The sequence below is a fragment of the Puma concolor genome, chromosome E1 (genome assembly GCF_028749965.1).
Source record: "Puma concolor isolate L17-30 chromosome E1, mPumCon1.1.hap2, whole genome shotgun sequence".
NCBI lineage: Eukaryota > Metazoa > Chordata > Mammalia > Carnivora > Felidae > Puma > Puma concolor.
Genome location: NC_141680.1, coordinates 27,553,059 through 27,581,051, shown reverse-complemented (window position 1 = coordinate 27,581,051; position 27,993 = coordinate 27,553,059). Strand labels below are relative to the sequence as shown.

Below are 27,993 nucleotides of genomic sequence, written 5' to 3'. Positions count from 1 at the left end.
TTCTCAAGTGATATGTTAATACTACAGATCTACAGGAGAGGTCAGGAATCAACTAGTTTAGATGCTCCACAAAATATGAAACTGAAGCATAGAGAAGCAAAGTGTCAAAAGGACACTTGTCCCCTGTCCCCTACTCTTAAGAAGCCAGCTCTCTGAACTGAAAAGAATTAGATCAAGCCAAAGAGTCGATTAAGAAAAACTATAGTAATAGACAATATGTGAAATTAATCCTGGTTAGTTGTATGTCCTGCCCATCTGCTCCAGCTATCAAAAGAGATCCTGATAAGTTCCTTAAATTTTATGTAGTGAGTGAAGGAGACCTTCAGGTGGGAATTCTTTTTCTTAGAAGGCAAGCCTGTGCATTAAATATATGCAAGTGGTACATTTTCTGAGATGAAACTAACAAAAACTGGTTAATGCTAGACACTGCTTAGCATCAGTAGAGTGCATTTACAGTCAGAGCATGTCCTTTTGAATAGTCAGCTTTCAGTATTTTCCAGAAAATCCAAGGAGTACTTCCATCAAAACAGTCCTGTATGTGGAATGAGCTTTGAAACCAGCCATGCTGCGTGGTGAGTTAGGGTCTCTTGCCCACAATTACATCAAGCAATCACGCACAGCCATCATTCTCTTGCCTTTCCCTCTAGGAGTCATGTGGCTGCCAGGACTCCTTACTCATCCCTTTGCACTACATTACTAGAATCTTTCTATGCTATTCTGTGACAATTACAAAAATGCAGAGGGCAGAATTTGATATCTCATTCCATTCTTGCCTGCCTGCTTCCTTTACAATCACATGCTGGGAGCTGCCACAGTTTGGTATTCATGATATACTAAAACACATCCAAAAAATTCAAAATTTGTGAGTTCTAATCCAATTCTGTTCCAAATTCATCCTCTGGCCATTCATCTGTCTGCCCATTCATCCTCTACTTTTCTTCTACCACTTTCAAAAACAATTGTGATTTAAAAAAACATTCAAATATAAGACATCTAAAGGTCTGGAAGACAGATGAGCAATAACGTAGAGGAGTGGCAAGGAGATCATTCTTCTTGACCTAAGGTAGTTACTGTACTACTGTTGCTTCAAAAATCTTGTCAACTAAACAAATAATAAAATTCTCTTCCTGCCTTACTTTTCTTATATGGGAAATTTACAGATAACAATTAAATACATAAAGGAAATTAACACCTGTTTATGCGTTGAACAGTTTGTCAGGTTTTAAGGAACACAGAAAAAGTATGACATGGGTCCTGCCTCAAAGAAGTTAACTACCTGGTTGGATTCAATTCTGAAACATAAACACATCTGCACACAATATAATAAAACAGGTATTAGCTAAATAAGGGATGAACTCTCAGGAAAGCGTTCTGGAAGGAAAGGTTGGAAATATCTAGAGATAGGGGCAAAATTTCCCAAGGGAGCTCATGAAAACAATGCTAACCAAATACTATTGGCTAAAAATGGGGCATCCACAGAGGCCACTTCATTTTCTAGTGTAATGTCAAAGAACTGCAGAGAAATGGAAGCTGGAAACTAGCACCAATGAGTCTCATAATTGTCTTGATTACAGTTAGCCTGGTGCAAATCTCACTGCCTAAAACAAGGCAAAAGTGAAGGCACTTCACTAACTCCACTGAGTTGAATATACATACACACTTATATTTTATATACTTACATCATAATTATGTTTATATATTTATATGTACATTATTTTACTATATTATTATATATAATTTTAATATATTCAAGTGTATATATAAAAATAAAATACATGAAGTGGAACAATTAATATTGTTGAAATGTCCATACTATTCAAAGCAATCTACAGACTCAATGCAATCCCTACCAAAATACTAACAGCATTTTTCAAAGAAGTAGAACAAATAATCCTAAAATTTATATGGAACCATGAAAGACCCTAAACAGATAAATCAATCTTGGGAAAGAGGAACAAACCTGAAGGTATCACACTCCCTCATTTCAAGCTATACTACGAAGTTACAGTAATCAAAACTGTATGGTACAGGCACAACAATAGGCACACGGATCAATGGAACAGAACAGAGAGACCACAAATAAACCCATACATATGTGATCAACTAATCTACAACAAAGAGGCAAGAATACACAATGGAGAAAAGACAGTCTCTTCAACAAATGGTGCTGGGAAAACTGGACAGCTACATGCAAAAGAATGACATTGAACCACTTTCTTACCCCCATATAAAAAATTAACTCAAAAAAGGGGGGCCTGGATGGCTCAGCCGGTTAAGCATATGACTCTTGATTTTGGCTCAGGTTATGATCTCACGGTTTATGGGTTTGAGCCTGCTTTGGACTCTGCGCTGACAGTGCAGAGCCTCCTTGGGATTCTCTCTCTCCCTCTCTGTCTGCCCCTCCCCTGCTTGTGCTCTGTCTTTCTCTCAAAATAAATAAATAAAACATAAAAAAATAAAATAAAAAAATAAACTTGAACTAGAAGAATAAACTCCTAGAAGAAAATATAGGTGGTAAGCTGCTTGTGATTTTTTTGACCTGATTCCATAGGCAAGGGCAAGAAAAGCAAAAATAAATAAGTAGGACTACATCAAACTAAAAAGTTTTTGCACAGAGGAAAAAACTATAAGCAAAATGAAAGGCAACATACTGAATGGAAGCAAATATTTGCAAATCATATATCTGATAAGGGCTAATATCCAACATATACAAAGAACTCCTACAACCCAACAGCAAAAAACAAACTATCCAATTAAAAATGGGCAGAAAAACTGGTGCAGTCACTCTGGAACAAACAGTGTGGAAGTTCCCCCAAAAATTAAAAATAGAACTACCCTATGACCCAGCAACAGCACTGCTAGGAATTTACCCAAGGGATACAGGAGTGCTGATGCATAGGGGCACATGTACCCCAATGTTTATAGCAGCACTTTCAACAATAGCCAAATTATGGAAAGAGCCTAAATGTCCACCAACTGATGAACGGATAAAGAAGATGTGGTTTATATACACAATGGAATACTACTTGGCAATGAAAAAGAATAAAATCATGCCATTTGCAGCAATGTGGATGGAACTGGAGGGTATTATGCTAAGTGAAATAAGTTAGTCACAGAAAGATATCATGTTTTCATTCATAGGTGGATCTTGAGAAACTTAACAGAAGACGTTGGGGGAAGGGAAGGGGGAGAAAAAGTCACAGAGAGGGGAAAGTGGGTGATGGGCATTGAGGAGGTACTTGCTGGGATGAACACTGGGTGTTGTATGTAAGCCAATTTGACAAGAAATTATATTTAAAAAATTGATCGTGGTATTCATGCATGACTCTATGAATCCACTAAAAGATATTCAAGTGTACAGTTTAAACGGTAAATTTTGTGTTATATGAACTATATCTCAAAAAAGCTGTTTTTTTAAGTTGGCCAAAAAAAAAAAAAAAATGGGCAGAAGATCTCAAAGATCTCAATAGATATTTTACCAAAGAACACATGAAAGGATGCTCAACATGACTGATTATCAGGGAAATGTAAATGAAAGCCACAATGAGATATCACCTCACACCTATCAGAATGGCTATTATCACAAAATGAGAAATAATAAGTGTTGTGAGGATGTGGTGATGGGGAACTCTCATGTACTGTTGATGAGAATGTAAACTGGTGCACCCACTCTGGAAGACAGTATGCAGCTTCCTCAGAAAATTAAAATTAGAACTACCTTATTATCCAGCAATTCTGCTTCTAGGTATTTATCCAAGGAAAATAAAAACACTAAATTGAAAGCTATATTAATTAATTACATGTACTGAATTATATGCACCCCTAAGTTCACTGCAGAATTATTTTAATAGCCAAGATGTGGAAGCAACCTAAGTGTTGACTGATAGATAAATGGATAAAAAAGATGTGGTATATAAACACAATGGAATATTACTCAGCCATAAAAAAAGAATAAAATCTTGCCCTTTGCAACAATGTGAAGGGAGCTTGAGAGTATTATGCTAAGTGAAATAAGTTTGACAAGAGAAAGACAATACCATATGATTTTACTTATATGTGGGGAAAAAAATCAGTCAAACAAAACAAAATAAAAGCAGATAGACAGATAAAGAGAACAAACTGATGCTTGCCAGAGGAGAGGAAGGTTGAAGGGTAGATTAAACAGGGTGAAGGGGATCAAAAGGTACAAACTTCCAGTTATAAATAAATCACGGGGATGTAATATACAGCATGGGAAATGTACACAATAATGTTGTATACCTCCATATAGTTACAAATAGTAACTAGACTTATGGTGATCACTTTGTAATGTATATAAATGTTGAATGACTATTTTGTATACCCAAAACTAATATAATATTTTATATCAATTATACTTCAATAAAAAAGTAAAAATAAATTTAAAAATAAAATGTGTGTGTATATATATATTAAAGCTTTATTCTACGCCATGTCTTTTGCTAATACAGCAGGCTTTGGATAGCTCTTTAAAGGTATAGACAGGGGCACCTGGGTGGCTCAGTCAGTTAAGCTTCTGACTTCAGCTCAGGTTATGATCTTATGGGTTCATGAGTTCAAACCCCACCTTGGGCTCTGTGCTGATAGCTCAGAGCCTGGAGCCTGCTTCGGATTCTATGTCTTCCTCTCTCTCTGCTCCTCCCCCATTTGCTCTCCATCTCTGTCTCTCAAAGATAAATAAATGTTAAAAAAAATGTAAACGTACAGACAAATTATTTGCTAAAGACAAAGAATTTAGGGGCTTATTACACATATCATCTTATTTTAAAACTATTTGTGCTTCAAAAGAGGATATCCTTACAATGGAACAGATCTTTTCACAGGTATGCCTTTTGTGGGCAGGATATGGATAGTCTTTAAAGAACAACAAGTTGAGGATATAAATCTGTCAAGTCTAGAATATTCCTATTGAGTTTTACAAATGATAGAAAACAATAGTGTACCAGTTCTTTCTAACATTAGCTGCTTTGTTCCTCCTCACAGCCTTATATAAAAGATTATTTGCAACTCTTCACATCCTTACAAAATATTCAGATTCTTCAATGAAATGAGGTTCCCACATTGTGGATACACCCACACAGTGAACTGCAACAGTGAATGAAACGGATTATAGTCAGATCTTTGACAATATTAACTTTATGCTAAGGCCCCGCTCTGGTGGGCAGCTTTCCCTCCAAAAACTATGCCTGAAAAATTTTACCCAGCAAATACACCCTAGACCTTCAGAGGAGCTGCTGAGTGGTGATTTGAGTCATAACATTTCATGTGTGGGAACAGACTGGTATAAGTTCAATGATGGTTCCCCGGCTGAAATGTCGGAGGCCTTTTTGATGGAGAAGTGGCCTGAATGCAAAGAAAAGATCCTGAGTCTAATGATGCATAATTCCTACTGGGCCAATGCACAGCTGCAAAACCAGCCTCAGGAGAGCCTGCCTACCTTCTGTGGCCACCTCTGCTGCTCTGGATAGTGCTCTTTTCAGCCAATAGCTCTTATGGGGAGCAACACTCACTTTAAATCAGCTTTCAAACAGCTATTCATCCAAGGGAGGCCAACTCCAAAGGGCTCAAATTGGGCCGCTAAGAAATGTATAGCCAGGAAAGTGATGAAAGAGGTCAGAAGGGACCCAGTGGGAGGGTGGCTCTCCAAGAGGCAGGCAAGTGTCCGGATGTTTAAATCCTTGTCTGAGAAGTCTTCCAGGGCACAGGTACAGTCAGTACGGAGGCACCACCACTTGGTGGCCAACTGGCCTATCACATGAACTAACCAGGCAATGATTACTGATTACAGATGGGAAAGATGAAGGGGGAGCTGGTTCCAGCAATTTTCTGTAAAGAACTTTAATGTCATTCTGTTTCTTCTGAAGAAGTGAGAATACTTCAGTCACCTGACCCTTCTCTCTTTTCCTGCACCCAGGGCCAGGACCCTGGCTCTGAGAAGGCTGCTGGCAGTGAAGACTCTCTCTCATTTCCATCACCTCTGTGGGTGTGGGTCAAGCTTGGCTGAGATGAGCAGAAGAGAAAACTCTTCCACATTCCTTAGTTTCCCTACATCTACCTACAAAGAAGAAAATGCCCATGAAAAGTGAGTTCCCCGTTTCTTTTGTGGTACTCCTGGCTGTAAAATGGGATAGTGTGTTAGTGGCTGAAAAAGTCCTTTCTCTTTCACTCCTCGTTCATGTATGTTACAGCTCAGAGTTAGGGAAACACTTTATAATCTGATTTAATAACTGCCTCTGAAATTGCTTTTGCCGACTAGTTCACGATTACTGCCACCACAAGGAGAATTCCATGCTTAGCACCTGGTCACAGAGCAATTGCAGTGACAGGTCCTAGATTAGAATTTAGTGAATCTGAGGCTTTCACTGATACTACATTACTCCTGGCCACAAGGTATGAATTGGAAGAAATTCAGAACCCCAACTTGTTAATGCTGACCCTATCTTTCAAGACTTTACTCCAATATTCACTCCTTTATGGGTTCTGGATATCGTTTCATAAACTGTAAAGGTCAATTTCTGAATGGTTCCAAAAGGAGTCCTCAGTGTTAAAAAGCCACTCTTTCACAAAAACTACAAATTTCTTTGTTATACAACAAGATCAAATCCACTGGGCGACTGCACCTTCCAGGGTATAAATGACTCTTCTTCCTGACAGGATGACATTAACTTTCACAGCAGTGATGTTGTAAACATGATCAGATCAGTAGGTACCAATATTTCTGATGATCTATTTTATCCATTTGAACCTCCCTCATATTCTGTACTTTTGAGAAACGTGACACTTCCTTTCTGCATCTGATGGAATCAATTCCCAAACCCAACGAATTTTATGTCTAATTAAAGCACTCTCCAGACCTTCCCACATAGGCTGAAGACTGGACCACATTCAACTGGGTTTCTATTCAGCCTCCTTAAGAAGCAGTGGCAGCAGCTCTCCTACAAAGTAGTGTAGGGAAGCCACCTAAAAGGGTGGGTGATCTTCATAAATGGACAGGAAACAGAAAAGACGAATATTGGGCGGATGACAGATCCCTTAACTGGCCTTCAAGATACGAGCTGTTCTATTAAACATAGGGCCATTATGCTGGCCGGCCATCCACTTTAAACCCCAGAGTGATTAAAATGCTGGCAGGAAATGAAAGCTCTCTATTGAAGGTCCTTCCCTGAGGTCCTAATTTCAAACCAAATTTTACAGCACCGCACAGGAACAAAGGAAGCCCAGTCTTCCAAGTCTTCTTTTTGTCACTTTGGACAAAGACACCCCCTCATACTCTTCAAAGAACAATGGCCTCTGTAGAGCCACAGCCACGCCAAGAATGGGCACAAACCATACAGAAACACATTTTAAAAATACATTTTACACTGCCCTTGACATTTCAGATAAATAGAAACCACTGCACTGAAATTCCAAATATTCCATCCTTTCCCTCCTCCCTCTGCCTTTATAATGAGAATTTTCCTATTCTCCTAATCTACTTGATCTTTGACATTTTGGCCTCTGTGAATGGAGGACACAGTAGAGTAGCCAAATAAATTAATTATTCAGATAATTGCATTTTATTAAAGTAATCACTGTAACTGAGACAATCACATGATTTTCACCAACAGGAGACAACAAGGATGCCTACAAATCTTTTTTAATTGAAACCTCTGCAGAGCCATTCCTGCTCCACAGTCCACTATGAACAAGCCAGGGAAAATACGTTATCAGAACAGGATTTCTTTTTTACTTTACACTAGCTGTTGTTTCGGGGTGGCCTTTTTTTTTTTGTTCCCTCTTCTTCAGCAAAAACAGCTTTTATGTTTTTACTGAACCACTTCACATTCACTCTTCCACACAGTGGATGTTTACTTGGATTTGGCAGGCTGAGAACAGCTGGTTGTTTCCTAACGAATGGAACATGAGACCATATGTTTCAACATTTAAGCAATTTTGAACCAGAGGTATAATTCTGAATGTCCTTTGTTGAAACTGTACATTAAATACCCAAAGGATCTGAGCGGTACAAGAGATACATCTTCCCCTACCCCCCTTAGAGCACTTTTCCTTTAGCAAAAAAACCACTGAACATCACTTCGATCATAGGCTTGTCCCAAGTTTGCAGAGAGCCCTGGTGAGCTGACGACGGCTCTGCTGCAGGGGCAGCTGTATTTTAAACAGGAAAAGACAGCTAAGCAGGCTTTTTCCTTCTAATTCTGTTTGGGAACAAAATGTGTTTGAGGCCCTCTCCGGGGAGTGTCAACAACATGGATACCTGCTTTCCTCACAGAAGCACGGGCCTAATAGGTTCATAAAAGAAGAGTCTTTGACATTAGCATTTAGGTTGACCATGCGCCTTTCTCCCTCTTCCTTTTCCGAGAACATCCTCACGTTAAACAGGCCTAATGAGATTCAAGCTGAAATCATGCTGAAGATAAGAAACGTCCCAAACACACTTCTCATGAAAACTTACTATCTCGGCTCTCTAATGAAACTATAGGATTTCCTTTCTTTGGGTCTTCAATATTAATCATTACTAGTGTTCAAAAACAAAACTATGGATTTCAAGTCAGGCTGAGTCAGAGCATTAGCAAGGCATTAGCAGAGCATTGGGAAGAAATGTCTCTTGTTCCTGGAAGGAGAAGAGAGCTCAGCTTTAGAAGAAAATGAAATACAGTGAAAATTCAAATAATATATGTAAGTAAGCAATATAGTCACTGAAATACCAAGCACAGGGAAGTGGAATAGGAAGCCACCTGCCTCTGGAAAGTCTGGGAATCCATGAAACCTCCCCATTTGGAATTTAGACTTGAAATAGTAAGTTGAAGTCAATAAACTTTTTACAGATCATTTTCTAAAATATTAAATAAGAGTTGTTTATTCAGATCTAACAGGTAAGATGTAAAGCCAAAGGTAAAAACAGATTATTTCCACCCTAGATTCACAGAGGCATTTCTTTGAACTTGTTTTTGAGTCCCTAAGTGTACCAATCTATAAATCTTACACAGGTGGCTGGATGTACTTTTTTTGTTGTTAAGTTTATTTATTTATTTTGAGAGACAGAGTGTATGCAAGCAGGGGAGGGGCAGAGAGAGAGGGAGAGAAAGAGAATCCCAAGCAGGCTCCACACTGTCAGTGCAGAGCCCGACCCGGGGCTCAAACTCACGAACCGTGAGATCATGACCTGAGCAGACATCAAGAGTCAGGTGCTTAACCAACTGAGCCACCCAGGCACCCCTTTGAGAGGATTTTAAAAAGAGCCCTACTTACTATCCTTACTATATACTTTAAAGATAACTTAAAGAGGTAATCAAGATTACGTCCTGTTTGTTTTTGTTTTTATTGAGGTTCCTATGAAAGTAAGATTAACAATACTAATAATACTTTTCTTTTTCTGATTCTGCTTACGTGCAGGGATCTTACAGAGAATTTTACAAAGCCAATGTTTTCAGCCATGTTACTAATAAAACTTCAGTAAAAACAGAAACATTATCCGTCCCACCACTTCCCACCAAACAAGACACAAATATGTATATATACATTAGCTGGTCTTAGTTTAAATCTCACAGCTCCAAGAAAACTTTGAAAAATGGATCCTCTGCCAGCTGAATTTCCTTGAGCCACAGGAGAGGGCAGATTTTCTCCATTTCTGGGTTCTGGAGCAATCCAGGGATTGCCTGGGGTAAGAGTGGGTGGAGAGGGCAGTTATATCCATACTTTTAAGATGCTACTTAGTGCACAAGGAAATATGTAAAAAGATGTTCGCTGCAGATTTGCTTGTAAAAGCAAAGATTTTTAAACAACCATTGGTAGAGAAGCAGTCAAATAAATTGTAATATCTCCATTTAATAGAATACTGTTGAAAAGAGCTGGGTGATCAGGAGCACAAGCTAAGGAGCCAGAGCATCTTGGTTTGGATCCAGTCTTGGTTTTTAGTGTTTTTGTAACCTTGGATGTGGTTGTAAGCTTTCTTTAACTCAGTTTCCTCATCCATCAATACATATATCCTACAGCTATACACCTGCCTCTAGAAATATTATCATTATTACTACGAAGACAGTAAAAAGAATAAGGTGGATGTGTATGTACAATATGTACTGACAAGGAGACGATGTCTATCATACAAATCAGTGAGAAAAACACGGGCTGGAGAGCAGCAGGCACAGCAGTATGAGGGCAGGGAAGGAAAATCTTATGCATGTGGCAGACAAAAGGTTAAAGAACATTTCTGCTCTTTTGGCACACTGCAAGAGTTCATGCGCAGAAAACTTGGAAAAGGTGGTAAAAACAAATATGAAAACTGTATCTTCCAATAAAGAAATACTTGAAAAACACACTCCTTTGGTAGCTTACATGTCAGTTGTTCCCCTAATATATCTGTCCTTTCAAAACAAAATTATTTTGGATCTCTACAGAGTTCTTCAAGTTAAAAAAAGAACTAGATTTTTTTCAAAAAAGGAACTAGCTAGAATCAAAGTAAAAACTCATACATTCACAGGGGAAAACCTCCCCACAATTTTCTAATATAGAAAAGTGGTTTTAGTTAATATTATAGTTTTTCATAGTGCCAGAAAAGAACTGGAATAATTTATAGATGTGTGTGTGTGTGTGTGTGTGTACAAAGCAAGATATAATATGGACTTACTTATTTTCAAACATAAAGAAACTTATTCCCAGCACTCAAGAATCATCTGCACAGCGCTGACACAGGATATGGGGAACACCATACACACGATGAGTAAAGAACACCCCAGTATATGCTCTGAGTGTCAGCTGTTCTGACATGTAGTCACACCCCACTGCACGTCAAGGTGTACAACATCACAAAAGTTAATGTATCAGTTTTAGGCTAGAAATCAAAGGCAAGACAGACTTAAGGACGCATTTCAAAGGTGATGATTTGGTTGTAAGCAAGGCTTTTGTCGGGATTATTGCTTATCCCACACATCTTGAGTGGTGCAGCACTCATTCATTCATTCATTCACTCAACAGTTATTAAATACCTATAACTAGGGTGCTAGAAACAGAAGAGCCTATACAAACTTTTACTGGCTAAAACCTATGCTCCTCAGATAAATGAAAAACCTACAAAAGGAAAAGAGAAGTACAATTCAGAAATAAGTTGACTCTTTAGGTGGGAAAGAGATACTGTTTCCCCTTTAAAAGCACAGATCTACTGGTCTGAGGGGTACAGATAGTGTAAAGCGCTTTGGGGCAAAAATTATCTTTCTAACTGAGCACCAAAGCTGTCCTTCTGATTGTGTCAGCCTTAAACTCTGCTCCTGACACAGTTCACACCCTAAGAATACAGAGACTATTCATTCAGGAAGTACTTGGGTAAAACATACGCTCCTTAGGTCCTACAACACTTATGCAACTTTAAATTAGCCATTTTAAGACTAACCAGAGTGGGAAAAGCATGCTGGGCAAGGCTCTATAGAACATGCAAGAAACATATTCTCTGATGAGTAGTTCTTTCTCCTGCCCCCTTCACTCTAGACCAACGGGAGGGTTAGCAGGCCCTACAGCATGTGGTAGCAATCACAAAGACCAATTTGTTCTGAGTATGTCAAGGTCAATGACATTATGGCTGAGGAGACGGTCTTGAGCACTGGAAGTCTGCAATAGTTCCTGAATGTCACACAGGATCACCTATAGTGTTTGTTTGCCATTTCCTTCATACTAGTTCTCTTACCAGCTATCTTTCCTGTCCACTTAGAAATAGGCAGAAATGCAAATGCCTCATTCTGGTGGTCTTCTGTTGGTCAACAAATAAATGTTATTGATGTTGACAATGTGGGAGGCCTACCAGGAAGTCCAGATGGATTTGTTGAAATGAAACAATTTTTCCTTCCTAAAACACATTTTCTCAGGAAACTAGTCATTAGCTGTATCCAGCTTAGGATATGCTCTGTTCTGGCTCTAGAAGACAGAAAAGGAGAAAAGAAATAATACTTATTTGGTTTTTTTCTTTCAGTTTCAACCTTTTTTTGACAGGTAGAAAAGAGAAAAATAATACTTCTTGCATTTCCCAGGCAGGTAAGTTCCAAAGAAAGTCACTGTTTAATAAGAGAGTCTTATAACTTTGCTTCTACTTTAACACTGGGCTAGGAAAAGGAACAGATAGGGGAAATCCACTGTGGATTTGTCAGAACTTGCTACTTAATTTCTTCTTGGTGTGAACCAGGAGTTAGCCTTTGATTTCTGATGGAATTGGACTTCCTAATCTTTTATCCTCTCATTCTTTAGCTTTTTTTCACATTATTCTTGATGTTTATTAAGTTCCAAGGTATCCTTTCCTTCTCAGCCAATGTAAAGACTGAACAATACAATGGGAATTAGATTTAAAGAAAAAAATCCTGGCACTATGTTTCCAAGGTAATTATATCCTAGATATATTTAATGTAAGGGCTATAAACTCTGTTTTAAAGAAAGTTACAATGATGAAACAACAAGAAATTTTGTTATTTTTAACATGGGTATTTTAGTTTTAGAAAGATTCCACTCAATGTTTCCCAAATTTAATGTTTCACATAATGGTCAGTCTTAATATGAATGTGGGAAAAAAAGACAAGTCCAAACATAGAATATTATTTTCAAAAAATAGTGAACTAAATGTAAAGGTCCAGTAAAATGTGATATCTAGATTTTTCTGAGCTCGTTCACATGACCTTCATTCTATTTATAGAAATGCAGCAATTCCCATTTGAATATAGAGCAATACCTTGTAGGAGAATTTGGTTTAGCACAAATAAACTTGGGGAAAGTGTTGACTTAAAAATAAAACACTGGAAGAGGAGGGAAGGTTTTTTCTTCCCCCTCTGTGAAAATTTCCGGAAAAGTTGTAAACAAATGCAGGTTTGGCTCAGAGACTGAATGACTCTGGTGAGCTGAGGAGGATGAAGAGTATATCAAACCTCCCAGAGTGAGGAAATGTTTGTAAAACAGTTAGTAAATCACAGGCGGCCAGGGTCACCATGCTGAACAACTCGAAGGACACACAGCCAAAACCCCAGCTGTGAAAGAAGGGGGCCAGGCCCCGTTCACAGCTTGAACCCCATTTTGAATGATCTCTTGGTTCCATTCTCTGCCCTTTCCCCTCTGTCACGTCAGAGCTCCAACAACCACTCATTTAATTAGCCCAGGGCCACAGGCAGCACTGTCTGTCCCTCTACCTCACAAGGTGAGGATACAAGGACACTGAAAACGTTCCCTGCAAAGTGATACTGATTGAGCCTTTGGTCCTAGGGACAAAGCTGAAAGTTCCAGCTGGGAAGAAAGAATCACACTCAACCTGGAAAAAAAAAAAGTTTACAAAGATAAACAGAAGACAAAATATGTAGCTGGAAGTTTCCGTGAATTTTGAACTATCTTTTCAAGCCCTTTTTGATCACTGTTCTCCCTAACTATTCTATGATACATCTGTTAATTATTCTTTTCCTGATTTTACACAGATGACAATGTGGAAACTGTTAAGTACTTCATAAACTGTCTCTTTTGTGCCCCGACTGTCCCCCAGAAGTCAGGAAGACAAAAGTAAAATAAAATAAAAATAGGAATGAAGAACTGCTAAGGGAGAGAGAAGGGAAGATGTACTCTGGAAGCCTCTTCTTAACGACTCTGCACAGAAGTTTCTTCCTGACTGGATTTACACTTAGTTCTCTTCATTAATCTTCACTCTTCAAAAATGATTTTTTAAAGACTTCATATTCTTTCTTCACACCAAACTCAATCTGCTCACTCAGAGAACATTACTATGGTATGAATGAAGGATAATTATTGATGGCTTAAAATTATTCTTGAAAATGAGAAGTATGGTGATAAACAAAAGTTTATTTTCCAAATATTGAATGAAAAAGAGGTGGAAGAGATAAAAGCAAATACCTGTTGATTACAACCAACAGAGACTAAAGACAGGCACAGTAAGGTGCTTACATTGGAAAAAAAAAAAGTTTTGAAATTATATGAAAAACTCTTCCCTTTTAGATCCAGGAGGTACAAAAAAAAATTTTTTTTTCAAGAGAGAGGTGATAAACACAGGCATTAGCAAACTTCTCCAGTAATCATGTATAATTTAATATGAGTCCTGACTCACAACAGAGGATGAAGACCACCCTAGTCTCAATGCTGATATTATAAATATAAACCTGCTTAGAGAAAATTCAGTACCTTGATTACCTAAATTGAAACAGGACAGATACATAAGAGTCAGCTTTCCTGGTGAAAAGCTATGGACTTCATACAAGTTATTCAGGCTGTTTATTTCTACTATAGACACATTACTTTTATCTCTTTTGGATACTTCCACCATGTAAAAGCAACAGGGCATGTGCTGTTGAGTTGTTTTTCTGGCCTGGCATTGAGTCAGACACACTCTTAGCTCATCTCTCACACTTTTGTCATAATGGCAGGCCAATGTGATGCCATATAATTCTCAGTTTTGCTTTGCAAAAAATTAACTTGGCCCATCCAGAGATCAAACAAAATTTGGGACCCAAAGCATTCTTATTCTAACTAATGGAATAATTAGCCCAGATAGCCTAGAGCAGAAAAACAAGAAAAATCAAGGAAAGTAAACTCTGTTGAGAGCTCTAGTAATGCTTTGAGTAATACTTCAAGGCATTTGAGAAAAGCCTGGGTTTTGAAGCCAGATCTGGAATCAAATATTGATTTCAATCTTTTAAGCTGTGTTAGACTGGGCAAGCTATCTCAGACATCATCAGTTTCCTCGTCTGCAAAATGGAGAGAAAAAAATCACTACCTACTAGGAGTCCTGGTAGAATGAAGTGTGTTACTTCTGAAAGTACCCGGAATGGTGTCTGCCACATTAAAAACTACTAAAAAATGTCAGTTTCCTTTTTCCAATTCTCCCCTCATTTCACTGGAGAATACAGAAAAGCCTTTCTTTAAAAGTCCATGGCTTTTTCAGGCAGAACATGAAATGTACTTCATGAAGGGGGCCACAGCATTCTCTCTCACCATTAACCACAACTTGGGCAAACTCGCCAGGACCTCAAGTCTCTCACCTCCTCTAGCACCACATCTGTTATAGTCTAAGTCAAAAGGACTCGGTTAAGCCTCAAGGAAGAGAGTGTCCCCCCAGTAATAAATGGACTTGACTCAACCTTTGGATATTTAGCTATTTAAACATGTTGCTCACAGCTCATGTTCTCAGCTTGAGGAATTCCTCTTGGATCCTTTCTCCAGTGGCAATGGAAGATTTGCACATTACATTCCTTGCCCCCTTATTCAGCTGGCAAGTCAGATAAAATAAAAATAAATTCAGAACAAATACACACACATACACATGCTTCAGTGCTATTGTGAGTCAGACAAGTATGTGATTAATACAGGATGGAAGTATGATTTTCGTTCATAAGGCTCCTCCCTCTAATTCTGATACTGGTAGATATTTGCAAATGTCAGTCTGCATTTCAGAAGAAATACTGCTGTCATGTTTGATTTTAGGTTTAGGTTAAATTTCAACTTAATTTTTTAAAAGCAAGATCTCATAATTTTAGCAGCGCTAAAAGACAACTGAATAATGACTTAAAATTTTTTTACCATATGTCCTCTTATGCTCTGCCTGGTGGATGGGTAAATAGTACTTCCTGAGTAAGGATCAAAGACAAATACTTGTCCTCGGAGCTTCTCTTTGACTTTAAAATCCTATGTGAGGGGTTTTTGTGGTCTAGAATTTTCCAATTCTGTTTGGAATTTCAGCACTTGAGTATTAGCTCAGAGAAGTGTCTTCATAGAAAGAATTATAAATTCAGTCTACCTGTACCTGGCCCCATAGGTGTGGCAAAGAAAAAAAACCCAAATATTGGCTGAAACAGAAACAGGGTAATACCAAAAAGATATTACTGTTATGAGAGCTGGTGAGTCAGCCAAACAACTGAAGATATCATACCACCACCCTAGTTGAGAATTAAAAGAAATTCGCTCTACTTCTAAAGCCCCTCTACTAGGAATGGTTGGCTGCAAAGGATCAGGATCCAGGAGGCTAACATTTCCACATCAGCTCTGCCATTGATTTTCTGTCTGGCCTTGGGCAAGGTGAGGACCTCTTCTGAAGCTCAGGTTCCTCTACTGTGAAATGAAGATAGTCTCTCTCACACTAAATTGATATGGCTATAAAATGATAAAGATGATATGCTTTGTCAACAGTAAGTGCCATAGGGATGTTAGCTGTTACTATTATCCAATAATATGCTGACCAGTAGGGCCAGAATGATAGGCTAACTGACTGATTTTATTAATCCAATTCGCATTCATTCAAACTACTTTGACTCCTTCTGATACCTCAAACAAGCTGTGCTGACCTAAATAAAACTTTTATCACTAAGTCAACAGTAAATTCTAAGGTTTTTTTGTTTTTGAAAGGGAGTATAAGAAATGAAGGGCCTTCTACTCAAACTGGCTTAGACAGGATGCTGTAGTTAGTTTTGTTACATTTTTCCCAAGCATGTTTCTATTTAAAATCATCCTTTTGCATTATTCTGGAAGAGAGGGTAACTCTTATCTCATCTAAAATTGGTGTTTCCAATTTCCTTATATAACAAGGCTTGAATGTTGTGGAGGAAGTAGGCAAAAACTAAGGAACCAAGAAAGATCAAAAAGCAAGAGACCTATAACCTATAAGGTTAAGAGGTTATGACCCTAGGCCCTGAAGTAAGGTGGAAGTCTAGAAAGATGTTTTCAGGTACTTTTAAGCAACTAACTTTACAGGACTTTTTGAAAACGGATAGAGATAGGATCTAATGCTTACAACAACATTACTGGCATGGAGACACTTAGAAAGATCATAGAGATCTCATCAAAATTAACCTGTCATTGTTTCTGAGGAAGGGGCTATAGTATTAGTAATTCATTACTGTTTGCCTTCACTGTTTAAAATCAACATTTGTCCATACTGAAGGTATTTCTTTTGACTTACATATCATGGTTATTATCCTAGTCCTAATAAACCTTTGGCAAAGCAGTCAGGCCACAGATTAGAAGAATAGATATGATTACATAACCACATTGAAACACATGCACATCTAAACAATGGTGTCAATCATATCCTAAATTTGTCTTGGTACTATTTGCCTTTAAAACAAGAGAGGAAAGTGGCAGTCATATAGTGTCAAGATGTCACTGATTAACACCACATACTGGTCTCCTCTCTCTGTTTCTCTAACATTTGACAGGGAAGTACTTATAGCCATGGCAGGATGGAGAGGAAGAGTAAGGCTGGCTGGTGTCATATACATTCAGTTCAACAGAACAGATATAAATGTATGTCTTATATGGTTGTACATGGTACACAAATGGCTAGAAGAGGAAGAGAAAAATGGAAGGAAAAACTATCTTCCTGGTATATCCTAGCAAGACCATAATGAATTGTAGAGTGGGAAAGTTTTAAGAAACATAAAAAGAAGATACAGAGCTACTTTAAATTCAGAAGCCTCGGGGCGCCTGGGTGGCGCAGTCGGTTAAGCGTCCGACTTCAGCCAGGTCACGATCTCGCGCTCCGTGAGTTCGAGCCCCGCGTCGGGCTCTGGGCTGATGGCTCGGAGCCTGGAGCCTGTTTCCGATTCTGTGTCTCCCTCTCTCTCTGCCCCTCCCCTGTTCATGCTCTGTCTCTCTCTGTCCCAAAAATGAATAAACGTTGAAAAAAAAAAAAAATTTAAATTCAGAAGCCTCTACCAAATACTTTTCTTCACTAAAAATTACAAAATGAAGAAAAATATGTTTCCATTATATATTACTAGTAACCAAAGTATGATAAAAATATATTCAAAAGTCTTTGGAGTTTGTAAACATATATTAGAGACCTTAGTCATCAGGGAAGAATCAGTGATTTCTAAGTATCATTACCTTAAAAGCTTTAGAAGCATGTACCTTTCAAACTTCCAATTATGTTAAACTAATCTGCATCAATCTAAGGAAACATTTAGATACTCAGAGTCAGGAAATTAAGCCACTAGTTCTTAAATTCTGAGCACACTTCTAAGCCTCAGTCTTGCTTTTATACTTAAAGTTTGTAGATAAATGCTAGGAAGATGTTTGAGATGAATTGAACATGTATTCAAGTTAAATAGATTAACCAGAAGTAAGTGCACAGAAACTTTTTAAAAAGGGCTGGGTACCGGCACAGAAAATAGCAGGGATAGCAATGATAGTTTGTCAGAAACCCCTTTGCCATACTCTCCGTCTCCTATAAAACATAACTGAACTGGTGTGTAAATTAAGGTAATAAAAAGCCCCCCCCTCCAAAAATTCAACATTAAGCAACTGTAGGTATTCTAGAAGAAAACATTTAAATGAGACAAGGATTTCAAAATCAGCATTTCCTGTACCTTATTTAAATTTCCCATCAGCAAACATCGACTAGACACTCGTATGTGCAAGACTCTGTGGATACAAATGAGTAAGACCTAGTTTTCTTGCCCTCTGAATGCTTAACATCTAGTAAGTACTACATACACAGTGAGGATAGACTCCTGACACATTCTTAGCACACTTACCTTATTACTTATCCATGGAAATAACCTGACTAAAACATCATCTAGAAACCACCAGAATATCTAATAAAATGTTGATGCTTGAGAAACACTTGCTTTGATCCTCTAGGGCTACAGACCAGAGTGGAAAGCAAGCGCAGTTACAGAGTAAATTGGGGTGTATCTGGGATCAGCAGATGGCACTGATGATCTCAGGCTTCTATAGCTCTTTACCCAGCTTGGACTAGCGCTGTTCTTCCTAAGCCCCGGGTCTGTATGTATGCATGCCTGACTAGGGGTCCACCGCATCCACCAGCTACACACCCTACCTTTGTGACCTCCACTACTCTGGCGGGAAGATGAGAGGAAGTATCTCAGATGATCACTAAAAGTTCCTTCTAGTTGTTACATTCCATGAGTAAAGCTAAAATGTTTGTTTCAGGCGGATCTTTACAAGAAGGAAAAAGCGTTATTTAACTTCTGTGTCAGACTAGCATTCTCTAAGACAACGTCTCCATTTTGGCAAAAGACCCTAATTTATGTCTCTTTATGGATTCCAATAGCATGAGCTCATCCTACACCTAAAAAAATGTATTCATTATGTAAGCTTTCCCTTAAGCAAATATAAGGCTGGAGAGGAGGAAAGTGCTGCTTGCCATTCAATTTGGCTTCAGCAGAACTTCCCATTATTAGGGAGGAGGCTGCCCATTTCTAGATAATGAGAACAAATTTTTCATCGTCATTGTGGTGTCTTTTATTTCACTATGTCACTCTGGAAGAGTTTGAAAGTCATATACTCTCCACCTTTGCCTCTTGTAGCAACAACAGGTTATAAAAATAATACTTTGTCTCATGGTATGCAACCTTAAGATGAACTCAGGAAAATGGTATTCGTTTTTCTGTTGGATATATTAGATGTGCAATAACGATGTATTATAAAGCAAATCAAATTACAAAAATGAACCCTATCCCTTGGATAAAGTTCTGGGAGTGAGCCAACACCACAATTATTATCTTCTCTAGCATTGAATGTTCTACATAAGTGTTTGGAAGATGTAAACAGGATATAAATCTGAGATCGGTTCTTCAATCTGTCTACAAATAACCATGACATTATATATAAACTATACTTTAGAGCATATATGCTTTCTGTTTAAGCAGTTAAGACGTGTATTAGACACTATGATAAACAGAAAAAATGAATACCGATAAATGCAAGCCTTCCGTCTCGGAAAGTCTTCACTTATTTGATTAAGTTAGGTGAAAAACAGAGCAGTCATGCTTGTAGCCTTTCTTCCTTTTCCCTTTCCTCTCCTCTTTTCATTTCTAATGCGAATCGGAAGTCTATGTGGAGCAGTCTGGCTAGCCCCAGTCTAACCTCCCCATCTGGAAGGGGACTAACCAGCCTTGGGGCTACTTCCAACCCTTCCCAGCTGTTGGGTTGGGGTTTTTTGTTTTTGTGGGCTTGAGAAAGCATATTTATATAAATGATTGCCATATCCTTTGCCAGCTGTTGACCCTGCTCTTGTCCCGGTTGGGGCATGGTTTTCATTTTTAGCGGCCACAGACTGGAACTGACCCTGATAGAGTTAGCACGCTATGCAAACAGCTTTACGCGCTATTGCTGTGACAGTTCAGACAATGGATGCACAGTATAATCCAAGGGGCCGGTGTTTCCCTTTGGGCAAATGTCACAGAATCCAGAGCTGGAAGTATCAGTTGAAAAAATAAATTCTGAGATCCACTGTGTTATGGAATAGCTTCTCTTCAGTAATTCAGACTGCAGTGATTTCCAGCGAGGGTCAGAGCAAGAATTTATCAGCAGCAATAAATTAGTTTTCCCTTGTACAAGTATGAACCCCAAAAGTTCTCTAGGTAGAACTGCAGAGGCAATGGCCTGTATAATTATACAAGAGGTAAAAAGAAGTTATATTTTCAGTTTTAAGACTACGTATATATGCTTCTGATGTTAATGTCCATAAAGAAAAAAATTTAGATTCCTGTACCTTAACAGGACAAAAAGAAAAGCAGTTTGGGTTTTATTACTATAGCCTACCAATAATCATTCCTAAGGATCTAATCAGATCACTTATGATGCTCATTACCAACCAGAATAAATCTATGTTTAATCTGTGGATAACTATAGTCACAACGAACTAGAAAGTTTAGAAATATTCTTAGGGAGAGAACAGTTAGTTGGGAGAGAGGGACCCACAGGGATGGGAGGGAATTTATCCTAAATGATGAATTTATCCTAAACAACGAATATTTCATCTGCAGTTAAATGGGAATATGAGAGTAAACAGCAAATTTTTACAACTTTCATAAACTATACTAAGTCCTTCTGGCCATAAGGACCAATGGCATATGTGGAAAATGAAGAAATTTAATTAAAAAGAACTTGATTGTTGATGCTTAAAGTGATACACCTACAAAAACTGAAGATTTGTAGTATTTGATGATTTACTGGGTCATTTAGTCATTGCAACAGATTATTATTTTGAGACTCTAATGGTAAAGGGAAAGTAGCAAGATAGCTTGTCAAAAAGAGGTCCTGTATTAGGTTGTCTCTTTCTCTCCTGTCAAGCCTGCAGGCTGGCTGGCTGGCTATGGCAGATGGAGACTGCCATACATAACTGTAATTAAAATGTGAACCCCATCTTAGAGGTCAGGATAGAATAGTTGACAAATAGGGAAGCTGGGAGATGGAAAGAGAAAATATTTCCTGACAGGCATTTTCAGTCTTTGAAAAACAATCCAAAAGGAAATTTAGCCTATGAATTTAAGCGTCACATACTTAGTATATCTTTTTAAAATCCTCAGAAGCTTGAGGTCTGGAATTGCTTTAAAGGCAGATCAGAATTTCAATCAGCTTTAGCACAATGAAAATTTTGAGTGCTGGGGGAATTAACTGATGGGATCTTTGAAGCTTCTATGAACTCTGATTAACTAATGACAAAATCTGTGAAATCACAAAGCAATATTTTATTTCTCTGACCCAAACATATTTGGAATAATGAGGAAAAGAAAATGAAGCCATTTGTTGCTTCTGCTATAGCAGATCCTGACTGAAAATTTCACACCATTGGCACAAGCTGATGGCACAACCTCCAGATATACTTTATTTGTAAGCAGAATGTAATTAGATTTTTGAAAATTCAATATTGTATCTTTTTAGATTTATCTTAATTATTGATATACTAGGGCTTAATTCTACCACCTTATTTTTTTAATGTTTATTTATTTTGTGGGAGAGAGTGAGAGAGAGAGAGAAAGAGAGAGAGAGTGCATGCGTGTGCATGAGTAGGGGAGGGGCAGAGAGAGAGTGAGAGAGAATTCCAAGCAGGCTCCTCATCATTGGTGCAGGGCCTGATGCGGGGCTCGATCCCATAACCGTGAGATCATGACTTGAGCCAAGATCAAGAGCTGGATGCTCAACCAATTGAGCCACCCAGGTGCCCCTCTACCATCTTATTTTGTATGCTTCGTTCTTCTGTGCCTTCTATTGCACTTTTATTTACTTAATTTCTTTTTCTTTTCTTTTCTTTTTTAAGTAGGTATCATGCCCAGCATGGAGCCCAACTCAAGACATTGAGATCAAGACCTGAGATGAGATCAAGAGCTGGTTGCTTAACTGAGTGAGTCACCCAGGCGTGCCTAGTTTATTTCTACTGCTTTTCTATAATCATTTTTCTCTCTACATTTGAAAGCTACAGATTGTATTTTTATTAATGGCTTACCCTTAATTTTTCTCACACTGTACACAACTATTCATTTCCCTAAGTTACTTAATATCACAGTATTTGTCCTAAATATGCTTTAATTGATGCTGAACAGCCCCACATCTTGTCCTTATTGTCTGGGATTGTAGTTTCATACAAATATATATGATCACATGAAAAGTAATGTTATTATATTACTACTGTAACATTCAAAGTTAATTACCAACATAATTCTCTATCGTGCACATCACTCTTTTCCTCTGAATTCACAATGTTGTGATAAAGTACATCGTTAAAGGATTTTCTTTTCAGCAAGTACAAGACAGTAGTAAATATTTACTATAGTGTGAAAGTACTGAATGCTAATTTTAGCTGGGTATAGAATTGTAATTTAAGAATTATTTTTTCTCAGCACTTTGGTATATTACCACATTATTTTCTGGCATCTAATGCCATCCAATAGAAGTCTATGATCTATGTAATTTTCATACCTATGTAGGTAATATGTCTTTTCTCTCTATTAGCTTTTTAAAACAGTGGTCTTCAATTTTACTATAAAGCATACAGATGTGAATTTATTTATATATTCTGCTCAAGTTAAACTTTCAATTTGAGGACTAAATCTCTCCAATTCAGTAAAATTCTTAGTTATAATGTGAACGTTGTTTCTTATTATTTTGGAACTCTTATTAAATATATATTGAAGTTTCTCAGGGGCGCCTGGGTGGCGCAGTCGGTTAAGCGTCCGACTTCAGCCAGGTCACGATCTCGCGGTCCGTGAGTTCGAGCCCCGCGTCAGGCTCTGGGCTGATGGCTCAGAGCCTGGAGCCTGTTTCTGATTCTGTGTCTCCCTCTCTCTCTGCCCCTCCCCCGTTCATGCTCTGTCTCTCTCTGTCCCAAAAATAAATAAACGTTGAAAAAAAAAAATTTGAAGTTTCTCAACTCCTTGTTTCTTAACTCTTTCACATGTTTATATCTCTGTGCTGCTTTCTGAGAACGACTATCCAAAAACACAGCCTGAAATTGTTACTGAGTTTTAAAATGTCAATGTCTTTATTATTTTATTACTAATATTCTGAAGTGATTTTTTTCTCATATTCATTTATTCTTGTCTAATTTCATTTCTGCTGGCTTCATTTTATGATTTGTTTTATAAAGTTATTCCTTTATCCTTTTGAAAATTTGAAATATAAAGGTTTTCTTACAGATTTTTCTATTATTTTCCCTTCATCTGAGTGAATTCATCTCCTATCTGCTGACTTTATTGTCTGTCTTTTTTGGTATTAATACATTACTTTATTTTATGGATTTTGACATTTGATTTGTAGGCTCACCTTTGATCTGAGTTACAGTGATTTATTTCTGCTTTCTCTATGAGTATACCACTCCTTGTCTTCCAGTTTAATGGCTGCCTCTATGGAATCTCTAAAACTCCAGTCCAGAATTTGGTCTTATATTGAACCACTAGGGATCAGATCCCTTGGTAACACTGGGGAAAATCCAAATCAGAAAATGAGTCAGTTCCTAAGGCAGTCTTTGTCTTCCCACCTTCTTGGGCATTCAGTTTCAAACAAGCCACAGCTCTTGGCAACAGTCCTTCTGTAGAAGTCTAACTCCCAGACACTTGAGCCATCTTTCAGACACTAACACCCATATTCTCCACCTCTTGGCCCCTTACATTTCTGTTCCAATTTTGGTCCAGGGAGATGTTTGCCCTATTTTTGATCTTTGTCATATATTCCAAATTTTCTTTTCTGTTTTTTTCCTCTTTTGTTTTTCCAATAGTATATCATCAAGGTATAGACTTATAACATCATTTTTACTAAAAGAGTTTCTCCAACCAACTCTTTAGTAGTCTCCATGTCATTGACCTTTTGATTTTCTTCTAAGCCAAAAAGGCCTTATTATTGCTATATCACAGATACTTATAAATATACGTCATGATGAAAACTTCTTATAATTTATAATTATAATTGCAATTAATTTCTTATACTTTTGATTATTCAAGAAGTGAGTGAAAAATACTCAAATTAAAATATATCCTCTTAAATGATCAAAACAAATAAAAAGTATTCAACGTCAAAGAAATGCAAACTCAGGGCGCCTGGGTGGCTCAGTCAGTTAAGCGTCCGACTTCTGCTCAGGTCATGATCTCACAGTTTGTGAGTTCAAGTCCCATGTCGGGCTCTGTGCTGACAGCTCGGAGCCTGGAGCCTGCCTCGGATTCTGTGTCTCCCTCTCTCTCTGCCCCTCCCCCACTCACACTCTGTCTCTCTCTCTCTCTCTCTCTCTCTCAAAAGAAACATTAAAAAACATTAAAAAAAAAAAAGAAGAAGAAATGCAAACTTAAAAGACACCACTTTTGCATACTGGGTTGGCAAACAGTTAAGACAGTAAAGAGAAACCATTCTCTTATACTTTTATGGTAGTGCAAATGTGACAATCTGGAAAGTGATTTGGTCAACGTACATCAAAAACTCTAACAGAACACATACTTGATGGAGCAGCCATTCTACTGCTGGAAAATTTATCCTGAGAAAATAATAACATAAATGTACCAAAATGCACAAGGAATTCATTGTTTATAAAAGCAAAAAACAAAGCTAACAATAGTGAAACAAACAAAAGCAAAGGAACAAATAAAGTATTTATTAACACGAGACTGGTTAAATAAATTACAGAATACTACATAGTCACTTTAAAAATACACTCATACACACAGAAGAGGGGTGAAAGGCTATACCACACTGTTAACTCTGCAAGTATGTTAACGGGTATCCTCTATTTTCTTTTTCTATGGCTGTGATATTAAAATTTTTATGGTTACAGACTATGTATGTATATGTCTTTAAAAAAGTAAAAATCGAGCAGAGGCGAGAAGAATAATTATTCTTTTTTTTTCAACGTTTATTTATTTTTGGGACAGAGAGAGACAGAGCATGAACGGGGGAGGGGCAGAGAGAGAGGGAGACACAGAATCTGAAGCAGGCTCCAGGCTCCGAGCCATCAGCCCAGAGCCCGACGCGGGGCTCGAACTCACGGACCGCGAGATCGTGACCTGGCTGAAGTCGGTCGCTTAACCGACTGCGCCACCCAGGCGCCCCGAGAAGAATAATTATTCTTAAATACACAGAAGGCAAGAGAAGGGAGATAATATGAGCTTGGGGCCAACCAACTAAATCCCTCAACTGATTGTCTTCACATGTAAATATATCCTCATCCACCTAGAGCTATTTCTTCCTATTACATAAATCTGAGCTCTCCCTCCTTCTTTTCAAGATCTCCAACCCAATCTCCTCCTGATTGCTCAGGATCTTGCTCTGTCAGGCATCTGATCTCTCTTCAATTTCTAATTCATCCCCTGATTCTGCATCCTTCCCTCAGACTATGAATAAGCTCAAGTTTTTTAAAAGAAAAAAAAAAACCCTTTTGAAAATGAGTTCCCATGTCCTATTTTCTCACTCCCTAGTCATTTCTATTCACTCCATAATTTGTGGTAGTGTGGCTCTCATCTTGATTGCTATACGCAAAACTATTCTTGCTAATGCCCCTAATGATTTGCTAATTGCTAAATCCAATGTATATTTCTATCTTTATTAGCCAGGATCATTGTACTATCCTACATTTAATGACACTGCTGTTTGAAATCCTCCCCACCCACTACCCCCATCACTTCTGGTGGCAATGTACTTTTGGGTTCTAGTCCTGATTCTCTGACAGCTCCTTCTGAACAAATCATCTTTTGAAGGCCTCTAATATTTTGCTGATGTTCAGGGTCTGCTCCTGACCAACTATTTTTCTCATTCCATACAATTTCTCTTTCATCTACACTGATAACTCACATATTTTTACTCAGGGCCAGGTGTTCTACCTTGGTTCTTATAGGTACATCACTTTCAACATTGCTAAAATTTTAAGTATTAAGTTCCCCATTTATCTGCTTGTCCCTTATATTTTCTCTTCCATTCAATAAGCACAGACAGAAACCTGAGATCATATTTAAACTCCTCCCCCTTCCCCATGCCTGATATCCAATCACCACGTCTGACAATTTTTACTGCTAAACACTTCTCAACTTTCTACTTCCGTTTACCGCTGTCCTAGGTCAGGTCAATACTATGCGTGTTCTCCCCGACTCCAGTTTTAACCTTTCTTCAAATCTGCCTTCTCTATAGCTACCAACTGGAGCATTCTGTAACATATAATTGCTGAATCACTATGTTGTACACCTGAAACGAATATATGTCAACTATAAAATATAAATAATAAAATCAAAGAAGTTAGGCAAAAAGGAAAAATAAAAATAAAAAAATAAAATAAAATAAAATAAAATAAAATAAAATAAAATAAAATAAAATAAAATGCAAGGCTGATTATATCACTCCTCTTCTGCTTAAAACCCTTCTCCATTCCCACACACTGTTCTGGATTCATCTCCTATAACTCTCTGCCTAGGAATTTATATTATGGCAATGTCAACCTCCTTATGAGACCTTTGAATATACCATGGCTTTTCTTGTCTCTAAACCTTTACTTATGCTATACTGTCTACCTGAATTGCTCCTCATCCTGGATACCTTATCTCCAGAAAGCTTTCCTTAAATATTCTCTACCTTCCTGAACACCAAGCATATAAAGGAACTTAGCAACAAAGGGCATGCCCTTTGAAGTCTGCTGTTCCTTACTGCATAATATTATTAAAAATCCAGTTGATTTTAATCTCGCTCTTACCATAAGTTTAATGGAAGTTTTTATGTACATACATTACTTCCTCTCCTTTTTACCCATTAAACTCAACATTGCACTCTGAGAAGTCTGTGTTAAAGAACTTTCCCTGCTTGTTGTACCTTCCACCCACAGTGTATTCATTATAAGCTTATCCACAGGCTAAGCCCTACTGCTAAGGTTATAGAGAGAAAGAAAGCAAATCATCAATAGCAATAAAGTTTTTTAAAGGCAAGTAAAATGTCTTTTTAGTAATCAAATGAGCTAAGACAGAAGAGAAACAACTTTGGTATAAGAGACCTAACACTGACTTACCAACTGGAACAGGCTTGTGGTTTATACTAGGATATAAACTAGGAATTGTGTGGAAATTCTCATGGGGGAAATTCCACAGAGAACACTTTTTACAGGGCAACTGATGAAACTACATTATAACAGGTGATTCTTTTTGCTGAAAGGTAGAACAAGAAGGTTTCAGATATCCGGGAACCATCTAAATAGGGCCCTAAAATTAAACAACTATAACAATAACAAAACTTGCTAGTTTAAAAGTTGGACATTGTTTAATAGCAAGGAGACAGGCTATCTCAGGGGAGAACACATCTCTGAAATCCTAAAATTGTGCTGTGGATCGGTTAGTTTGGTATGCAAATGGGTGGGGAAAAATGTAAAAGTTGAAAACTATTAAAAAAAATAGCTGCATTTGAACATTGGGAAATGGATGCTGAGGGTAAGAAATTTTTTAAATCTTACAAAAAGTTCACATTGCTTCATGGACTAGAAAAAGGGTCTGGTAGGAGATCTGTATAGAAAAAACACCTTTATGAATACTTAACTAAAATTCAGATCAGAAAGGAGAAGTTCTTCTAAAATTGGGCAAGATTAATTTGGCATGTTACACAAATAGGAGGCAATCTGCTAAAAAGAAAAAAAAAAAGAGAAAAAACTTAGCTGCTAATCTTAGGTTAATAGCAAATGACCCCATCCACTCTTAACCTCAAAGACTGACCTCTTGACCCACAGCCAGTGGCCCTGTTCAGAAACATGTTGCCACCAGA

General features: G+C 37.8%; 1 protein-coding gene and 1 long non-coding RNA gene across 20 annotated transcripts in view; both read right to left on the bottom strand.

Moving 5' to 3' along the window:
- BCAS3 (BCAS3 microtubule associated cell migration factor) overlaps nucleotides 1–27,993 on the bottom strand; it is a 629,185-nt gene that overhangs the window by 147,754 nt on the left and 453,438 nt on the right. The window lies entirely within an intron of this gene.
- Nucleotides 7,088–22,917, bottom strand: LOC147574221 (uncharacterized). The gene is made up of 2 exons (XR_015244030.1): nucleotides 17,686–22,917; nucleotides 7,088–17,450 (listed from the first exon to the last, which is right to left on the bottom strand). It is a non-coding gene; the product is annotated as an uncharacterized LOC147574221 (long non-coding RNA).